The sequence below is a fragment of the Geotrypetes seraphini genome, chromosome 4 (genome assembly GCF_902459505.1).
Source record: "Geotrypetes seraphini chromosome 4, aGeoSer1.1, whole genome shotgun sequence".
In the NCBI taxonomy this organism is placed as follows: Eukaryota; Metazoa; Chordata; class Amphibia; order Gymnophiona; family Dermophiidae; genus Geotrypetes; species Geotrypetes seraphini.
This window is the reverse complement of record NC_047087.1, coordinates 163,378,167-163,400,198: the sequence shown is the minus strand read 5'-3', so window position 1 is coordinate 163,400,198 and position 22,032 is coordinate 163,378,167. Positions and strand designations below refer to the sequence as shown.

At 46.6% G+C, this 22,032-nt stretch overlaps 1 protein-coding gene across 4 annotated transcripts in view; it reads right to left on the bottom strand.

Moving 5' to 3' along the window:
* EDC4 (enhancer of mRNA decapping 4) overlaps positions 1–22,032 on the bottom strand; it is a 1,195,251-nt gene that overhangs the window by 744,566 nt on the left and 428,653 nt on the right. The gene's annotated exons all lie outside the window — the stretch shown is intronic.

Genomic DNA, 22,032 nt, shown 5'->3' with positions numbered 1-22,032 from the left:
GGGCACCATGGACACAGGAAGGAGGCACTGGGGGCACTCAGGACACGGGAAGAAGGCACTGGGGGCACTATGGATATAGGAAGGAGGCACTGGGGGCACTATGGACACAGGAAGAAGGCACTGGGGGCACTATGGATACAGGAAGGAGGCACTGGGGGCACTATGGACACAGGAAGGAGGCACTGGGGGCACCATGGACACGGGAAGGAGGCACTGGGGGCACCATGGACATGGGAAGGAGGCACTGGGGGCACCATGGACATGGGAAGGAGGCACTGGGGGCACCATGGACACGGGAAGGAGGCACTGGGGGCACCATGGACACAGGAAGGAGGCACTGGGGGCACTCAGGACACGGGAAGGAGGCACTGGGGGCACTATGGACACAGGAAGGAGGCACTGGGGGCACCATGGACACAGGAAGGAGGCACTGGGGGCACTCAGGACACGGGAAGAAGGCACTGGGGGCACTATGGATATAGGAAGGAGGCACTGGGGGCACTATGGACACAGGAAGAAGGCACTGGGGGCACTATGGATACAGGAAGGAGGCACTGGGGGCACTATGGACACAGGAAGGAGGCACTGGGGGCACCATGGACACGGGAAGGAGGCACTGGGGGCACCATGGACATGGGAAGGAGGCACTGGGGGCACCATGGACACGGGAAGGAGGCACTGGGGGCACCATGGACACGGGAAGGAGGCACTGGGGGCACCATGGACACGGGAAGGAGGCACTGGGGGCACCATGGACACGGGAAGGAGGCACTGGGGGCACCATGGACACGGGAAGGAGGCACTGGGGGCACCATGGACACAGGAAGGAGGCACTGGGGGCACTCAGGACACGGGAAGGAGGCACTGGGGGCACCATGGACACAGGAAGGAGGCACTGGGGGCACTCAGGACACGGGAAGAAGGCACTGGGGGCACTATGGATACAGGAAGGAGGCACTGGGGGCACTATGGACACAGGAAGGAGGCACTGGGGGCACCATGGACACGGGAAGGAGGCACTGGGGGCACCATGGACATGGGAAGGAGGCACTGGGGGCACCATGGACACGGGAAGGAGGCACTGGGGGCACCATGGACACGGGAAGGAGGCACTGGGGGCACTATGGACACAGGAAGGAAGCACTGGGGGCACCATGGACACAGGAAGGAGGCACTGGGGGCACCATAGACACGGGAAGGAAGCACTGGGGGCACCATTGACACAGGAAGGAGGCACTGGGGGCACCATAGACACGGGAAGGAAGCACTGGGGGCACCATTGACACGGGAAGGAGGCACTGGGGGCACCATGGACACGGGAAGGAGGCACTGGGGGCACCATGGACACGGGAAGGAGGCACTGGGGGCACTCAGGACACGGGAAGAAGGCACTGGGGGCACTATGGATACAGGAAGGAGGCACTGGGGGCACTATGGACACAGGAAGGAGGCACTGGGGGCACCATGGACACGGGAAGGAGGCACTGGGGGCACCATGGACATGGGAAGGAGGCACTGGGGGCACCATGGACACGGGAAGGAGGCACTGGGGGCACCATGGACACGGGAAGGAGGCACTGGGGGCACTATGGACACAGGAAGGAAGCACTGGGGGCACCATGGACACAGGAAGGAGGCACTGGGGGCACCATAGACACGGGAAGGAAGCACTGGGGGCACCATTGACACGGGAAGGAGGCACTGGGGACACCATAGACACGGGAAGGAGGCACTGGGGGCACTAAGGACACGGGAAGGAGGCACTGGGGGCACTAAGGACATGGGAAGGAAGATGGGAGGGAATAGAAAGGGACAATTGTTGGGCCTGAGTTCAGAAAGAAAGAAAGGTTACACCGTCAATTAATAGATGTCCCATTTTGATGAAAAAAATAAATGGTCATGTTACCTCTGACTTACTTTCTCTGCAGCAGAGTTGGCAGCCACGCTGAGGTGCAGGAAGGTCCCGCGATGACTCGTCTGCTGGCTCTGCTCCAGAAGAAGTAAGTTACATCGGAGGGGGTGGACCAGGCAGACGTAGTCATTGCGAGACTTTGCCTGCCGGAGCAGAGCCAGCAGACGAGTCATCGCAGGACCTTCCAGCATGCGGCTGCTGAGTCGCTCCAGAGCAAGTACGTCAGAGTGGGGTGGACTGGCAGCCGGCAGCTACAGTCATCATGGGACCTTGCTGCATGAAGGGAGAGAAAGGAGTAGGATTGCTGGAATGAAAGTGGTGGAGGGAAAGAAAGGGGGCAGGGTGGTATGGAAGGGTGGTGCCGATAGAATTGATGTACAGAGAAAGGGGAGAGACATAAGGGGGAAGGATATTGGAGGGAAAGAAAGGGGGCAGATGCTGATTGAAGAGAGGTGGATGGCGAGAGAAAGGGCAGACATTGCATGGTAGTGGGGAGCCTATGCTGGATGGAAGTGCAGATGGGAGAGATAAGGGAACAAATGCAGGAAGGAAATGGGAGGAGAGAAAGAGGGGAGCAGACGCTGGATGGAAGTGGACAGAGAGAGGAGAAGCTACTAGATGGAAGGGCTGGAGAAAGAGGGTACATGACGGGGAGAAAAGGATTGAGTTAGGGAAACACTGGAGGGGTGTGGGAAAGAGGTGGCAAGCTTTAGGTAGACAGTAAAAAAGGACATTGATGAGAAGGTAGTAAGAACGTAATCTAGACAGATGCAGAAAATAAATTGAAAAGGAAAATGAGGGAAAAAAGGGAAAGGGATTGCAAAGGAAAGGTATGGGAGAGGGAAGGAGAGGAGAGAGATGCCAGAAAAATGGGGGTGAAAGGAGAGATGGAAGGGGGAGGCGTATGGTTTCTGGAAGGGGAATAGAAGGAGAGAAGATGCCACATAGGGGAAGAGAGATGGCAGACAGTGGATGGAAGGAAGAGAGTTACAAGAAGATGAGGAAAGCAGAAACCACAGAAGACAAAGGTAGAAAAAAAATTTTCTATTTATTTATTGCTTTAGGAGACATGTGTCATTGTTTCTGTGGTGCACAGTCCAGCTTCTTACTGGTTCAATTTAACCTTTGTCTATGTATTTCTATTTTATCCCCCCTTTTACACAACTGTGGAGCATTTTTTAGCGCCAGCCTTGATGGTAGCAGCTCTGATGCTCGAATTCTATGAGCGTCAGAGCTGTTACCACCATGGCTAAAATCCACACTACAGTTTTGTAAAAGAGGGAGGAGTTAGTTTGTGATTACATATTCCATACTAGGCGAAGGTGTTTTCTGTGTGTTTGAAAGATATAGTTTGTTATTAGGCTTGACTGCAGGATTGATCTGTACTAGTCTGGCTTGTTTAGTTTTACAATGGGTGTATTGATGTTGTACTGCTCACTGCAGTATGTAAGATGCTGCCTTTTCCTAGGTACTCATGTATGACGACATGTGGCTTGTTACTAAAAATCATGTTTTTCGTACAGATGGGGGGGTGTCAAAAAATTATGTGCGTACCTAGCATATGTGATGTGTCACATATGCTAGGTACGCCACTACTATTAGCTTCAGCTGCAGGCAACTAAAAGATGATCCCTCCCCTTTGGCTACTGCCCGGGAGCTTCCTGTATTGCTGTTAGTAGAAAAGCCATTCATAGAGAGTTAGTAGAAAAGCCATTCATAGAGAGGCTGGACAAAGAAATAAATCCATCTTACCAATTACTGAAGAGGCGACCTGCAAATCGGACAAAAAAACAGACGGGCAGGCATTCAGCATCCAGAGAAGATATACAAGAAGGAAGATTAGCAGAGGTAAGAAACCTAATCTTTCATTCTTGTACAATCTCTCTGGATGCTGAAAGGATGGGACGTATCAAAGCCGTCCTAAAACTCAGAGGGGGCACGATGAGCATGCCGCAAGAACAAAAACGCCAAAGGTCTTATCGCCTTTAGCCGCCACATCAAGCCTGTAAAATCTGGAAAAGGTATGAAGGGAAGCCCACGTGGCCGCCCGACAAATCTCTTCAGGTGAGACCGCATGAGATTCCGCCCATGAGGAAGCCAGTCCTCTGGTAGAGCGAGCCTTCACCCCACTTGTTCCCCACCACCACATAAGCTGCGGAAATAGCCGCTCGTATCCAACGTGAAATAGTAGTCTTGGCAGCAGGCTGACCCAGACACGTGGGGCCCGCCAGGACAAACAGATAGTCCGACAGACGGAAGTCTTTAGTGGCCTCCAGGTATCTCAAAAGAAGACGTCGGACATCCAGAGACCGCAGAACATGGTCCTGAGACTTGGAACCCGAAGGAACAAAGACTGCCAACCGAACTTCCTGGTTGATATGGAAAGAATAAAACACTTTCGGAAGAAATGAAGGCACATTCCTCAAAATCACTGCCGACTCCGTAATGCGGAGAAAAAGAATCTCTGCATGACAAAGCCTGAAGCTCTGATACTCGCCATGCAGAAGTGACCGCTTCCAGGAAGACGGTCTCAATAGAAGATCTTATAGAGAGATCGCATCCAGAGGTTTATAGGGCGGACGGGTCAAGGAGCGTAGGACCAAATTCAGGCTCCACGATGGGCAAGGCAGTCGTAAGGGAGGCTTCAGCCTCCCTACCCCCGCAAGAACCGGACAACATCCAGGAGAGAAGCCAGAGAACCGCTGAACGAAGAGGGACCCAAACAGGAGAGTCCCACAATCTGAACACGTAGAGAAGAGACTGCCAGACCCTTCCTGAGGCTATTCTGCAGGAAGTCCAGAACCTGTGCCACTGATGGGACCAAAGGGTCCACCTGGAGCCCCGCACACCTCCAGGCTTTCGCGTAGGCAGAGACTGTTGATTTCCGCTTGCTCTGTAAGAGCGTGGCGATAACCGCAGAGGAATACCCCCTGACTGTCAAGGCCGGCTGCTCAAGTGCTAGGCCGTAAGACCAAAGCAGTCCGGATCTGGAAGAGCATACGGACACTGCGTGAGTAACCGCTGATGGCAAGGAAGACACAGACCGCTCCCAGAGCTCAACCTCACAAGGTCTGCATTAGAGAATGACACGGGGAAAAAATCTGTCCCCGTCACCGCCCCGTCACCGCCCCACCATCCTCTGCACCGCCCCGTCACCGCCGTTCCCGTCACCGTCACCGCCATCCCTTTCACCGCCCCGTCACCGCCACTGCCATCCCATTCACCGCCCCGTCACCGTCCCCGCTGCATCCATATAAGCCTTAGTACTGTAATATTTAGCTTATTCCTTTCTTATAAATCAAAGTTCCTGCTGCTGAACTAGAGAAAGAGATGTTCAGCTGGCAGGGCTTTGTTTATAAATTTTTATCAACACAACTAATATACTATTTTATCCTAAAGCAAAAAATAAATAAATAAATATAATTTTTTTTTCTACCTTTGTTGTCTAGTTTCTGCTTTCCACATCTTCTCATTGAATTCCTTCCATCCACTGTGTGTCTTCTCTCTGCGTCTTCCATTTGCTGTTACTGTGCCTCTCCCTTAACCCCCCCTCCCCCCCCCCAATTGGTCTAGCACCCATCTTCTTCCCTCCGCTCCCGCATAGTCTGGCATCTGTCTTCTTCCCACTCTGTCTTCCACATTTCCCTTGGGGGTCTGTTCCTCTCCACCCTCCTTCAATGTCTGTTCTATTCCTTTCCACCACCACCCTTCCCTCCCTCCTTTACCATCTGTTCCTTTCTACCACCCTTCAGCTCCTCTCGCGTGGCCTATCTACCTTCCTTCCTCTTATTTTCATGGCACGTTACAATGTAATTTGTGCAAGCCACTGGAGCCTGCAAGCTCGGTTCCTGTCCCATCCCCACAAACCATCTCGCTTCTGTGCTCCTATTTTCTCCATTTCTAATATCTCCCCTATGTATCTGTCATTGCCCCCCCTGTGTCCATATACCATCCCCATGGCATGTCCCCTTTATGTCTCTGTCCCTATGCCCCATGCACATAATTTCCCCTCTTTCTGTTACCTTCCTGTGTCCAGATTTCCCCTATCTTCCTCTTCCATACCAGTGTGTCTCTTCTTTTCAACCCCCATCTAGCTTTTTTTCCCTCTTTCTTCCCCCCCCCCCCTGCTTCTAGCATCTGGCTCACCTGCCAGTCCTTCCCTTTCTTTCCTGCTGTGGGTTTTTCTTTCCGACTTCATCCCCTTGGCCCAGAATCCTTTTCCCTTTCACTCCCTCCTTCCAATTTGAGCCGGGAACACTAACGATCGCACGGTCCCCGCAGCCACTACCTGCCTGCCCAAACGATCCTAGTGTTTAGCCAGCTCTCTCCCTTCTCCTCACCTTAGTTTATAGATTTTCTTTTTCGGCGACCTGCACGCTTTCCCAAAGAGCCGCGCACGCGCGGCTGCTCAGTGTTCAATCTTCTGCTCTGCTGCAACTTCCTGTTTCCGGTTGCGTCAGAGCAGAAGATCGAAACTGAGCAGCAGCGGGTGCGCGGCTCTCTGATAGCGTGCGGTCCGCCGAAAAAGAAAATCTACAAACTAAGGTGAGGAGAAGGGAGAGAGCTGGCTAAACACTAGAATCGATTGGGCAGGCGGGTGTGAGCTGCGGGGACCGCGCGATCCTTCATGCCTCACTGCGGGGACAAGACCATTCACCGCCCCGCGGGCGGTGAATGGCCTTGTCCCCGTTGCCGCAGCAACTGCTAGTTTTCTTCCCCGTTTTCGGCGGGTGACCCGCGGCTAAAATGCGGTGGCCGCGGGTAAACCGCCACCGTGTCATTCTCTAGTCTGCATTGAAGTTATAATTTATCGTGCCAAAGAAAGGCTCAGAAGATTGGAGGCAGATCCTGGATCTTCATCATGTGAATGTGGCTCTCAAGATTCCCTGATTCAGAATGGAGACCGTGTGCTTGGTCATTGAAGCAGAGGACCTAAGAGAGTTTCTGGCCTCTCTGGATCTCACAGAAGCAAACTTGCACATTCCCATTTTTCTAGTCCATCACAAGTTTTTGCAGTTTCATGTTCTGAAACAGCACCAGTTCTTGGCCCTGCTCTTTGGGCTGGCAACAGAAACTCTGGACCTTCACCAAGGTGATGGTGGTGGTGGTGGCAGCTTTCCTGCAAAAGATGGGTCTCCAGGTTCACCTTTACTTGGATGACTGGTTGATCAGAGCGCCCTCTTTAGAAGAGGGTCCCCACACGGTGGAACGCGTGCTCCTGGTGCTGGAGGATTTGGACTGGATTGTTAACTTCAGGAAGAGTCATCTGATGCCCACTCAATCGCTAGAATATCTGGGTGTTCTCTTCGACACTGCAACAGGCCACATCTATCTACCGGAGACAAATAGACATAAGCTGCATACTCAGATTTCTGCCCATCTTCAGCAGCCAAATCTTTTGACATGGTTCTGGGATCCATGGTGGCAAAGCTGGATGTTGTCCCCTTGGGAGAGGGCACAAATGCATCCTCTTCAGCATGCATTACTCTCTCGCTGGGCTCAGTACAGGGATGCCTTGCAAGCATGTCTGCCTTGGAATCTGGAAGCCCGAGTGAGCATGGACTGGTGGCTTCTCCCGAATTCACTCTGTAAGGGCATACCATTATGAATTTCCTCCTGGATCGTGGTGATGACAGATGCCAGTCTTTGGTGCTGGGGAGCACAGTGCAATCATTGTCCTGTTCAGGGGTGTTGGATGCCATCTCAGCGGAAGTGGTCGATCAACTGGTTGGAGCTCTGGGCCTTTTGATTAGCTCTGATACAATTCGCATTGTCGGAGAAGACCCTGGAGGGCCAAGAAGTCAGTGTCTTCTTCGACAATGTGAAAGCCATAGCCTATGTCAATCGCCAAGGAAGGACCAAGAGCACTCCTCTGGCTAAGGAAGCCCGCCTGTTGGTTCTCTGAGCAGAACATCATCTTCTAGCATTGACAGCAGCACATGTGGTGGAGTAGACAATGTTCAAGCAGACTTCCTCAGCAGACAGATGCTAGATCCGGGCAAGTGGGTCTTGTCCCCGGAGGGGTTTCAAGCGATAGTGAGGTGCTGGAGGCGGCCCTGATTCAACCTCAATGCTATGGCAAGAAACAGGAAAGCAGATCGCTTTTTCAGTCAAAGATCAGAGCCCAGGAGCGAGAGGCTCAATGCTCTGGTGCAGCCATGGCCTCAGGAGATTCTCCTGTGTTTTCTCCTTGGCCGCTGATCAGCCGAGTCCTTCGGAGGATCATGACTCATCCGGGCCGCATCATTCTGGTAGCTCCAGATTGGCCTTGCAGGCCTTGGTACGCAGATCTGAGGTGCTTACACAGAGGTCACAGCCTAAGCCTCAGTGTTTATCTGGACTTTCTCAGCAGGGTCTGATTGCCATGGAAGATCCAGATCACTTTACTCTTACAGCGTGCTATTCAGACTGAAGCTTTACAGCATAAAAGATATTCTGCCCTTATTGTAGATACTCTGCTGAAGTCTAAGAAGTCATCCACGATATTGGCCTATGCTAAGGTGGGGAAGGCCTTCCAACATTGGTGTGCCTAGGACCAGGTGGACCCTTATTCAGCTCCGATCTCACGGATTCTCATCTTTCTGCAGGCTGGTTTGGATAAAGGCCTCACGGTGGCATCTCTTCAGATCCAGGTGGCCGGGCTCTCCTGTTTTAGATCCCGGGAGCATTGGACCTCCTTGGCATCTCATCCTGATGTCGCAAGATCCATGAAGGGAGCTCTTCATGTCCACCAACCGGTTAAGCATCCGTTCTCTTCCTGGGACCTTAATGTGATATTTTTTAGCCTTACAAAGGCTCCTATGAGCCCCTGTAAGAGGCTTCCCTCTTGGACTTGGTGCTCAAGACAGTTTTTCCAGTCATCATTACTTTGGCGAATCGTGTTTGAAGCTGAAGGCTTTGTCATGCAGGGACCCCTTCCTCTGTATTTCGGAGATGGGGGTTTTCTTCGGATGGTTCCCTCCTTCCTCCCTAAAGTGATTTCTGCTTTTCATGTTAATCAGAATGTCTGTTTGCCTGCCTTTCACACAACAGATTCCAAGTCACAGGATTGACTGTTGAAGAAACTGGATGTATGCAGAGTTCTTCTGTGATAGTTGAAGGTCACCAACGAGTTCCATTTTTCTAACCATCTGTTTGTGCTGACTCATTCAGTTAAGCGAGGTGTTCCCGCTTCCAAGGCCACAATCTACAGATGGATCCGGAGGGCCATTTCGTCAGCTTACAATCTTTCAGAGAAACAGTCCCCTGTTTCAATTAAGGCACATTCTACAAGGAATGTGGCTTCTTTGTGGGCCGAAGCTAGATCTGTCTCTCCTGAGATTTGAAAAGTGGCCACATGGTCTTCTCTGCACATATTTGCCAAGTTCTACAGAGTGGACTTGGCGACAAGACAGGACTCCATCTTTGGGTCCTTGGTTTTAAGGGTCAGCGTAGCTTGTCCACCTTAGCGTTTGGGGGGACTGCTTTTGTACATCCCTACTGTCCAGAATATCTCACCTATTTCAATCTCTCCATTTGTGAGGACCAGATCCAATATCGCTTTTTCCCTTGTGGGTTCCGTCACCATTTGTCTGAGCAGAGCCTCTTGAAAGGCATCCACAATCTCCCTACTTCTTTCCGATTCCGCAGACGGAACATTCCAGTCCGCATCCGGCAGGTTGAAATCTCACAAAAGAGGAGGTTCTGCTGTTGGGAGATTTCAACCTGCCGGATGCGGACTGGAATGTTCCGTCTGCGGAATCGGAAAGAAGTAGGGAGATTGTGGATGCCTTTCAAGAGGCTCTGCTCAGACAAATGGTGACGGAACCCACAAGGGAAAAAGCGATATTGGATCTGGTCCTCACAAATGGAGAGAGTAGCTCTAATGTTCGAGTGGGTGCTCACCTGGGTAGTAGCGATCAAACGGTTTGGTTTGATATAACGGCTAAAGTGGAGAGCGGGCCGCACGATACTTAAAGTCCTAGATTTCAAACGTACAGACTTTAATGCAATGGTAAAGTACCTGAAGAAAGAGCTGTTAGGATGGGAGGACATAAGAGAAGTGGAAAGACAGTGATCTAAGCTGAAAGGAGCGATAAAATTGGCTACGGACCTTTATGTGAAGAAAATCAATAAAAACAAGAGAAAAAGGAAGCCGATATGGTTCTCCAACCTAGTGGCTGAGAAAATAAAGGCGAAAGAGTTGGCGTTCATGAAATATAAAAAACCCCAAGAAGAGGAAAGCAGAAAGGACTTCAGGGTGAAACTGAAAGAAGCCAAGAGAGAGATACGTTTGGCGAAGGCACAGGCGGAAGAACAAATGGCTAAAAATGTAAAAAAGGGAGATAAAAATTTTTTCGGATATATTAGTGAAATGAGGAAGATAAAAAATGGAATTGCTAAGCTAAAAGATGCTGGGAACAAATATGTGGAGAGTGATGAGGAGAAAGCAAATGTGCTAAACAAATACTTCTGTTCTGTGTTCACAGAAGAAAATCCTGGAGAAGGACCGAGATTGTCCGGCAAAGTTACACGAGAAAATGGAGTAGATTCTGCGCCGTTCACGGAGGAGGGTGTTTATGAGCAACTTGAAAAACTGAAGGTGGACAAAGCGATGGGACCAGACGGGATCCATCCCAGGATACTAAGGGAGCTCAGAGAGGTTCTGGCGAGTCCTATTAAAGATTTGTTCAACAAATCTTTGGAGACGGGAGTGATTCCTGGGGATTGGAGGAGAGCGGATGTGGTCCCAATTCATAAAAGTGGCACAGGGATGAAGCAGGAAACTACAGGCCGGTGAGCCTCACTTCAGTTGTTGGAAAAATAATGGAAGTGTTGCTGAAAGAAAGGATAGTGTACTTCCTTGAATCTAATGGGTTACAGGATCCGAGGCAACATGGCTTTACAAAAGGTAAATCGTGCCAAACGAACCTGATTGAATTTTTTGATTGGGTGACCAGAGAGCTGGATCGAGGACATATGCTAGATGTAATTTACTTGGATTTCAGCAAAGCCTTTGATACAGTTCCTCATAGGAGGCTGTTGAATAAACTTGAAGGGCTGAAGTTAGGACCCAAAGTGGTGAACTGGGTCAGAAACTGGCTGTCGGACAGACGCCAGAGGGTGGTGGTTAATGGAAGTCGCTCGAAGGAAGGAAAGGTGACTAGTGGAGTACCTCAGGGTTCGGTGCTGGGGCAAATCCTGTTCAATATGTATGTGAGTGACATTGCTGAAGGGTTAGAAGGAAAAGTGTGCCTTTTTGCAAATGATACCAAGATTTGTAACAGAGTAGACACCGAAGAGGGAGTGGAAAATATGAAAAAGGATCTGCAAAAGTTAGAGGAATGGTCTAATGCCTGGCAACTAAAATTCAATGCAAAGAAATGCAGAGTAATGCATTTGGGGATTAATAATAGGAAGGAACTGTATATGCTGGGAGGAGAGAAGCTGATATGCACGGACAGGGGAGAGGGACCTTGGGGTGATAGTGTCCGAAGATCTAAAGGTGAAAAAACAGTGTAACAAGGCAGTGGCTGCTGCCAGAAGGATGCTGGGCTGTATAAAGAGAGGCATAGTCAGTAGAAGGAAGAAGGTGTTGATGCCCCTGTACAGGTCATTGGTGAGGCCTCACTTGGAGTATTGTGTTCAGTTTTGGAGACCGTATCTGGCGAAAGACGTAAGAAGACTTGAGGCGGTCCAGAGGAGGGCGACGAAAATGATAGGAGGCTTGCGCCAGAAGACGTATGAGGAGAGACTGGAAGCCCTGAATATGTATACCCTAGAGGAAAGGAGAGACAGGGGAGATATGATTCAGACGTTCAAATACTTGAAGGGTATTAACGTAGAACAAAATCTTTTCCAGAGAAAGGAAAATGGTAAAACCAGAGGACATAATTTGAGGTTGAGGGGTGGTAGATTCAGGGGCAATGTTAGGAAATTCTACTTTACGGAGAGGGTAGTGGATGCCTGGAATACGCTCCCGAGAGAGGTGGTGGAGAGTAAAACTGTTACTGAGTTCAAAGAAGCGTGGGATGAACACAGAAGATTTAGAATCTGAAAATAATATTAAATATTGAACTAGGACAGTTACTGGGCAGACTTGCACGGTCTGTGTCGGTGTATGGCCGTTTGGTGAAGGATGGGCATGGGAGGGCTTCAATGTCTGGGAGGGTGTAGATGGGCTGGAGTAAGTCTTAACAGAGATTTTGGCAGTTGGAACCCAAGCACAGTACCGGGTAAAGCTTTGGATTCTTGCCCAGAAATAGCTAAGAAGAAAAAAATGAAAAATGAAAAAAATGAAAAAAATTTTTAAATTGAATCAGGTTGGGCAGACTGGATGGACCATTCGGGTCTTTATCTGCCATCATCTACTATGGACAAGGAGATTATGCACTTACCCTGGTAAGCTCTTTTTCAGTAGCTAGTTGAGACATTCTAGACTCCTGCCCTGTCTTTACTGCACCTGCTTTCAGTTTTTAGTCTGTTATGCTTCCCCAAGCTGATTTTTAGATGCCTATCGGCCGGCCCTTGACAGCTGGGAAGAATTTGTATATATTTCAATTTATTGGGGAGTAGTTCTGAGCTCCTTTGAAGCCTGTGTTGGCAGTTAACGATACTGTTTGGTTACGTTTGAGCAGAACACTTTGTTTAAGCCTGTTCCTACAGGTGCCTCTACTTCACAAGGATTGGGTAGCTCTCTGTGCTTGGGTACTAATTGTAGAGGGCGCTAAACTGTTCAGTGAAGTAGTCCAGAGGCAGAGTGAAAAATCCAGAGTGAATTTAGCCATGCGACTAAAGGAAAATAACGCTATGGTCTGTAATGTCTCACCTATGCCACTGGAATTAATTTAATCTCTCCGTTTTGACCCTGTCTTCACTGAGCACCCTTTACACCCCTCAGTCATCTAGTGATCCAACTGATTCTTTTCCCAGCTTCTTGCTTTTAATATACCTGGATTTTGGGCAGAACTAGGTTGGTTTGGAAGCAAAACAAGCAGATGCCTTGCTATGACCCTGTGTCCACCACCCTGAATAGAATTAACTGAACTAGTTCTGTTCTAGCTCACTTGCTTAAGATACAGAGTTTGAGAAGTTTATACAATGAATGCTTATTTTTCCTCCCATAGCTTTGCTTCTATCTAAGGATCACCTTTCTACAAAAAATGTCTGTGGAGATTCTTCTTTGGCTATCTGCAGGTTGTACTGTTTGGGACAAATCTGGAAAAGCTCCAATTTTAAAATATTTGAAGAGCTATGTACTTTGTACAGTCTTGTAACCCATACTAGATATATTTACTTGTGCACCAGCATTAGGATGTGTTAGGTGAGGCTGGATGGGACAGGCAGCTGAGATCTCAAACAGCAGTGAAGAGCATTACACAACCCGGTCAGGTCCCTAAATTAACAAGCAAGCTATATTCTGTTTTACGTTTTGAGGGAAAAGCATTTGATGCCACTAAATTGATTGAAAACTGGAACAGGGATCTGAACTTAGATTTGGATGAAACGGATTGGCAACAGATTTGGCTACAAATCTCCAAGTTATCTATTTGTAATAAGAGCCAAGAATTTTTATATAAGCTTCTATACAGCACTTTTTGACATCCAATTTTCTTTAAATCCTTCAGCTCGGTATAGCCCAGATGTTGGTGGGGATGCGGGGAGCTGGAAGAATATATTCATATTTGGTGGGGCTGTAGTGAGATTCAGAACTTTTGGAGGCAGACTGAAGATGAACCTTTTCTGAAGTTTGCCTCCTGTATTGTGCTTATTCCTGGGCCATTTATTGGATTGCCGGGAAGATGTTGAGCTACCCAGAGAGCATTGCACTCTCCTACATTACTGTCTGCATGCAGCATGACGCACAATCACAGCCAAGTTGAAGCGGATGCCGAAGATTCTACTATAGAAAACTAAATTGATAGAAATTGTTAGATTCAAATATGTTACCAGCCTTATTCGAAGGAAAATACTAACTACACTGCTATATGGGCTAAGTATTGGGAGTAGCATTAGACTAGAGGGGTATATTAGACTTTAAGGGGTATATTTTAACCTATAGTTATACTTAGACTATCCTACTGCTATGCATTGATATTGTCCTGTTATCCCTCTCTGAGTTTAAAGTAGAACATAAAAATAGCCTTGCTGGGTCAGACCAATGGTCCATCTAAACCCGTATTCCGTCTTCATGGAGGCCAATCCAAGTCAAAATTACCTGGCAAAAATCCAAATAGTAGCAGCATTCCATGCCACTGATCCAGGGCAAGCAGTGGCTTCCCCATGTCTGTTTCAATAGCAGACTATGTACTTTTCCTCCAGGAACTTATCCAAATCTTTTTTTTAAAACCAGCTACATTAAATGCTCTTAAACCCACCTGTATCCCATACACTGACAAAATGCACCTTGATAGTAAACCACTTATATTGTAACCCACTTGCATCCTATGTACTGACAAAATATACCTTTACTGTAACCCACTTGTATCCCATGTACTGACAAAATCAATCTTTAATGTAAACCACTTGCATCCCATGTACTGACTAAACGTATCTTTATTGTAAACCGTTTCTATCCCATGTACTGTCAAATGTATCTTTATTGTAAACTGCTTCGAACTTCACGGTATAGCGGTATATAAGAAATAAATTATTATTATTATTATTATTATTACTACATCCTCTGGCAATGCGTTCCAGAGCTTAACTATTCTCAATGAAAAAATATTTCCTTTTATTGGTTTTCCTCTTATTGGAAATTACTCTGTAATTTCATCGAGTGTCTCCCAATCTTTCTAAATCTTGATGTAGTAAAAAATTGAACCACTTGTATCCGTTCTACACCTTTCAGGATTTTGTAGACTTCAATCATATCTTCCCTCAGCCATCTCTTTTCCATGCTGAAGAGCCCTATCTTCAAGTCCTGTGATTCTCAACCCTGTCCTAGGGGACCCCCCAGCAAGTCGGGTTTTCAAGATATCCCTAATGAATATGCATGAGAGATTTGCATATAATGGAAGTGACAGGTATGCAAATCTCTCTCATGCATATTCATTAGGGATATCTTGAAAACCTGACTAGCTGGGGGGTCCCCTAGGACAGGGTTGAGAACCACTGCTCTAGTCTTTCCTCATAAAAGATGAGTTCCATCCCCTTTATCATCTTGGTTGCTCTTCTTTGAGCCTTTTCTAGTGCTGCTATATCTTTTTTAATTTATTTATTCAGTTTCTATATCGTTTTCCCAAGGGAGCTCAGAACGGTTTACATTAATTTATTCAGGTACTCAAGCATTTTTCTCTGTCTGTCCCAGCAGGCTCACAATCTACCTAATGTACCTGTCGCAAGGGAAGGAGTTGGCCAGGTGTGGGAGACAAACTCTGCCCACAGCGGTCCTTGCTGCACTGCTTCATCTTTAAAATAAAAACCAAAAACAGCTTCCTTCGGCAGAGCAGCTCCACTGCTATCGGGAGCTGCCCCAACTCTCCACTTTGGCTCCAGCCGCCACAAGGGAAAGAGTTGGCCAGGCGTGGGAGACAAACTCCGCCCCCCAAGTGCCCTTGTGGTGCTGCCTTTTCAAAGACTTCTTCTGCAGGGCAACTCTAATTTATTCAACCTAACTGGGGTCCAAAAAGAACGATGTAACAAAAAGAAAAAAGTTTGTTTCATAGATGCTGACGCCGTACACCTCATCCTCCAAGACCAAATACGTGGCCATCGAGTTGCAGAAATATACTGCTTAATCTCAATGCTCCAAATATCTCTAAGAGCGTTTTTGGGTTTCTTATTCGAAAGTTCAGATATTAATTTATACCACTTGGCGGCTTGATGCCCTAGAATATCTGCCTGAAAACAGAGGAATTGCAGGCTATAAAATTTTTTTAAATTACGCCATTCAGGGAACCCTTTCTGAATAGCCTGTTTCAGTTGCAACCATTTATAAAATTGAAATTCTGAGATCCCAAAAGATTGTTGCAACCGTGAAAAAATCAATCAGTTTTCCATTTGAAATTACATCCTCTAATATTCTTATGCCTGCTTGCATCCAATCTTTCCATGCAATTTTTGAACTGCCTATTTGTATCTTGGAGTTGAGCCATAGTGATTGACACAGAGATTTCTTTATAGGAATTTCAGTTAATTTATTTATGCATCTAATAGATGCTGGCACTGTCACCTTGACATAGGAACATTAGACCATCTGTTGTTTTACTGCCCTAGAATTCTGATTTTTTGGAAATCAATTTTGGGAAAAATTAATAATATTTTAAATTCTGAGATTCCGTTAACTTATGAAATTATAATTTGCGGTACTATTTTGCATATTAAAGATCCCCTAGATAAACATAAAAAATGTCTCTTTTTAATTATGACAAGCACTGCTATACAAATGATTACACAAAATTGGAAAAACTAGGATTCCCTCAATTTTACATTTTGGTGGGCAAGTTTATGTCTAATATATAAATATGAGAAAATGAATGCTGCTATATTAGGAAATAATGAAAATTTTAAATTAATTTGGGGCCCATTGACATCCTTTGTAGAATCTTTATAGTTATGGTTTGTCATTAGATAATATACACATCCAGGAAGGGGGGAGGGATGGGAGAACATAAGAACATAAGAACATAAGAAATGCCATCTCCGGATCAGACCTTCGGTCCATCAAGTCCGGCGATCCGCACACGCGGAGGCCCTGCCAGGTGTACACCTGTCGTAATTTATAGTCCACCATATCCTTACATGCCTCTCTTAAGGAGATATGCATCTAGTTTGCTCTTGAAGCCTAGGACGGTCGATTCCGCAATAATCTCATCTGGGAGGGCATTCCAGGTGTCAACCACTCTCTGAGTGAAGCAGAACTTCCTGACATTAGTCCTGAACCTGTCCCCCCTTAGCTTCATTACATGTCCTCTAGTCCGTGTCAAATTGGACAATGTAAATAAGGTAAATAAGGTTAGGAAAATGGCTGGAAAATTTTGGAAGGTGGGGGAAGGGTATTAATAAGTATGAATTCTTGAGAATTTTAGGCGATGTCTATATTGTATAATGAATAATTTACTTTGTATTTCACTTATTATATATGTTTTAAGAATGAATAAAGAAAATGATATATGTTATGGTAGGGTTGGGAGGGAAGGGGTTAAATTTTATATATTACTGTTAAATATGATAGAAATTTGCCGTTTGGTGGGGGATGGGCTGGGGAGGGCTTCAGTGGCTGGGAGGGTGTAGATGGGCTGGAGTAGGTTTTAACTGAGATTTCGGCAGTTGGAACCCAAGCACAGTACCGGGTAGAGCTTTGGATTCTTGCCCAGAAATAGCTAAGAAAAAAAATTAAAAAATTTAAATTGAATCAGATTGGGAAGACTGGATGGACCATTCGGGTCTTTATCTGCTGTCATCTACTATGTTACTATGGTATCTAATTTCAATTGTTAATTTATTGATACATTTGATGTAAGATGTAAAAATGAATAAAGATTTTTTTTTTAAAAAAAAGACATCTTCTGCAGGGCAACTCCACTGCTAGACAAGCCTCTTCACCGGCAGCCCTTGCCTACTCATGCACCACTGGGAAAGGAGGTGGAGTGACCACCATCGTCAAGACCTCCACCACACTGAAACTCATAAGCTCTATCAACATTCCCACCCTAGAGGCTCTAGCTTTCACCATGGACCACAAACACAAAATCACCCTCATACTACTATACAGAGCCCCCAACTCCCCAGCAGAAACCCTAGAGTCCCTCCTCGAATTCATCACCGAACTATCCATCTCCCACAAACATGTGACCATCCTGGGAGACTTCAACTTCCCAGACTATCCCAACACCTCAGGACAGAGTGACAGCTTCCTCTCCTCCCTCACCGACCTTGGATTTCACCAAGCTATAAACACCCCTACTCACTCAGCAGGCAACATTTTAGATTTAATCTTCACCCTTAGAGACCTGACTGCAGAGCCTCAACAAACAATCTGAACCACTACACCTGTCCCATGATCAGACCACTACCTCATTGGATTCCAACTCCCATCGGAAACTACCCCAGCCCTGTGAAAAGGCCCTATCCCACCCACTCAACGTCAACTCCCTTCAGTCACGGCCGCAGGCATTAACAACTTAAACAAAACCTGCGCCCAACATCAACTCCATCAACCTAGCAGCCTTCACCTGGCACTCCAACATCCAATCCCTCTATAACAGCCTCGCTCAGACAAAAACAACACGAATAACCACTAACAAAACACCTGCTCCCTGGTACACCAGCGATCTCCGATCCATAAAAAGATCACTGAGGAAAGCAGAAAGAAACTGGATCAAACACCCAAATTCAGAAACCAAAGCTCACTGGGAAAACATATCTGTCACATACAAAACTGCCATCCTAGAAGCAAAGAAAGTCTACTACTCTCACATCCTACAGAAAGTCCCAGCTAGATCCAAACAACGGTTCACCCTCACAAACCAACTCTTCACTAACGCCCAAGGAAAAAGCCACAACAACCCAACAGAACTTGATAGTGAGACTCTCTCAGACTTTTTCCAGTCCAAGGTACAAACCATCCACCCATCCGCAATAATCTTGACACCACCACCAGCACCAACCCCCCCCACCAGCATACCCCCAGCCTAACCCAAGTACCCCATCTTCTGCCACTCTCCCCCAACTTCACATGGCCACCCATGCTGAGGTTCACGAAACCCTGAGAGAACTCAAGCCCTCCAGCACCATCCTCGACCTCTGCCCATCCAGCCTCCTACTGTCTACAAAAAATACCATGGCAGAATCTATCATCCCCATCATTAACTCTTCCCTCTCCACGGGGACAGTATCTCTCAGCTGGAAGTCGGCTATTATCAAACCCACTCTCAAAAAACCCACCCTCGACCCTAACAAACCCGGCAACTACCGCCCAGTCTCCAACCTCCCATTTGCCTCCAAACTCCTAGAACGAATAGTGATTACACCCTTTCATTGAAGAACAAGCTGCCCTGTCCCCTGCACAATCTGGCTTCCGAACAGGCCACAGCACAGAGTCAGTACTCCTGGATATCAGTAATGACAGCTGGTCGATACTCGTCCTACTTGACCTCAGCGCTGCCTTTGACACTGTCGACCATCACCTCCTCTTATCCAGACTCTATGACCTTGGAATCAAGGACTCTGCCCTCCGGTGGTTCACCTCCTTCCTTCACCAAAGAACCCAAACAATCCTACTAGGGCCGCACAAATTTAACCCCAAGCCTATCAAATACGGCGTTCCCCAAGGCACCCTTCTATCCCCCCTCCTATTTAACTTCTACATCAGACCTGTCATTGATATATCTCAGAAGTACAACATTAAAATCTACTCCTACGCCGATGACATCCAGCAGCTCCTCTCACTAGGCGAAAAACGATCATCCCAAATCGCCAACCTCCAACTCTGCCTCTCTTGACATGAAAACCTGGATGACAAACAACAAACTACAGCTGAACGCCTCCAAGACCGAACTTTTATGGATCAGGGAAAAAAGTACCAAATACACACGCCCAACACTATCATGGGACTCCACTTTACTAACAGCAGCAGATCAGGTGCACAGCCTAGGAGTAACATTAGACGGCCACCTGTCCCTGTCCATCCACATATCTCAAGTAGTCTTCACCTCCTTCTATTACCTCCGCCAACTGAGAAGGATCAAACCCTACATCTCCAAACCTGACCTAGCCCAACTCCTCTACGCCTATGTTCTCTCCAGGATGGATTACTGCAACTCCCTATTTAATGGAGTAGCCAAAAAAGGTCTCAAGCACCTCAAGCGGGTACAAAACGCAGCAATCAGCCGCCTACACAGCCTCAACTACCATGACCCCATTTCCCCAGCCCTCCGCGCAGAGCACTGGCTTCCGATTAACCAACGCTGCACATTCAAAGCCCTGGTAACAGCGCATAAAATAATGTACAGCACCCCAGCCTACACAGAATCCAAGCTAACCCTGTACACCCCCACCTGACCCCTCCGCTCGGAAATGGAGAAACGCCTATGCATCACCCCCCAGGAAGGTCTCTCCTGTCAGAAACCACCCGCAAATGCTCCTACAGCCACTTCATCCCCCATATCTAAAATATCTCTCTTGTCGGTTCCTGGACCAGTTGCTACAAGAAGCACTCATTTATGACATCTAGAAATTTAATCTCCCTAGAACTCCCTGATATAACATTTATCTAGCCAATGTTGGGGTAGTTGAAATCACACATTATTATACTGTTGCTCAATTTGCCAGCTTTCCTAGTCTGTGAAAACATTTCTTCATCTATCTGCTCATTCTTTCCTGGGGAACAGTAGTATAACCCTACTCGTATATTCCTTCCCTTCACACATGGAATTTCTATCCATATGGATTCCACAATGCTATCTGTGTCATGATAAATTTTAAAAAAAGGAAAAGCCTACAATGATCTATACATTCCTCAAAATACATTTCCAGAGACAGGCACCCCTAAACTTCTACCCATCTTCCCAATATAAGCCCAAACCCACACTCCATCCACTTGATCACTGTGACATTAGAACGGCATCTTACTTTGGAACAACATACAGATCTGTTACTTAGGAAATGTTTCTCGGTTTTATGGAAACTCCGAACCATTAAGAAATATTTCAACAAAGTATCATTCTGTTGTTAGTTCAGTCATCTATATTAAGTATTCTTGACTACTGTAACATAATTTACTTGGGCGCCTCTAAGAAAATATTTTTAAAATTAAGAGTGGTACAAAACACAGCAGTACGGTTGATTTTCGGCCAAAAAAAATTGGAGCATATCAGTCCCTATTACCAAAAACTACATTGGTTGCCGATGGAAGCCAGAGTTTTATTCAAATTTGCCATGTATCTGTTTTAAATCAATCTTTGGCATGTCTCCGGGTTACCTTGTTTCCCATTTCTCCTTCAACTATTCCAATAAGCCCACACGTAGAGTTCACCTATTTATATATCCTATTATAAAATGTTGTCGTTTTAAGAGATTTCTTGAGAGAACTCCCTCTTTTCAGATAGCCAAAATGAATGACTGGTTTGGTAAAATTATGCCAGGTGTCTCTTATTATTCTTTTAGAAAATCAGTAAAGACACAGCTATTTGAAAGATTTGTAACTTAAGCTTTCTATTGTCTTACCAATTATAACTATGTATCTCTTATGATTTGTAAAAAATTAATGTATCTTTTATGACTTGTACATATTCGCTGTATGTCCAGCCTTACTTTGTTGTGAACCACCTAGAACTGTTATGGTCTAGCGGTATATAAGAATAAAGTTATTATTATTATTATTCCCACATATCAAATATCTCCCCACTGCTCAACTAGGAGCCCAGAACAAGTCCTGACCCACCACCTCAGGATCACCCTCTTCCCTAAACTGTACACTAGAGCCACCCACACTCTGTATCCCTTTGTTGACAGACACAATGGAATCAGACATTCCCATAATTTGCCAGAATAGACATTCCAGGCAAGCACACCACATTCAAATACACCAGACAGACACAAGCAACTTACATCAACTACAACCAGCTAGAAGTTCACAACCAGATGCAGAAGGCCTGAAAAGCAGAGTACAACTGTGGTGAACAGTTAAAAGAAACTGGCCCTCAATTCTTGTTTTCAGCCGCTACACAAATAGAGCAGACTTTACACAGTCTGTGAACTTTTGTCACGGTGACAGCCTCTTTCGAGTAGCTGGCACTAGCTGTGAACTCAGCACAATGGGCAACAGCAGACCAAGACCATTCAAAGCCTTAGAGCTTCCTCAAAGTTGTAAACCAGAACAGTTTTCCCTGCCACTGCAAAACAGTCAGAAAGGGAATACCCATCAGTACTTCATATTTTCCTTATCTAGAATATCCATAACTAGTCGCATCTTCTTGTGCCATGCTAAGTTAAGTGCCAAAATATCTTGAAACATCTGCACCACTAAATCCTGAATAAAAAGCTGCTGATACTCGCTGACTTGTTGGTAGATCCTCTCTTTATCGGCAAAGAGTACCAAAAAATTGTGAGGTTTATTGGAAAGTGGGGAAGACAGAGCTCAGTTCTATTGATGCTGTGGCCTCATCACATGCCAGGAGCTGGCAACAGACTGTAAAATG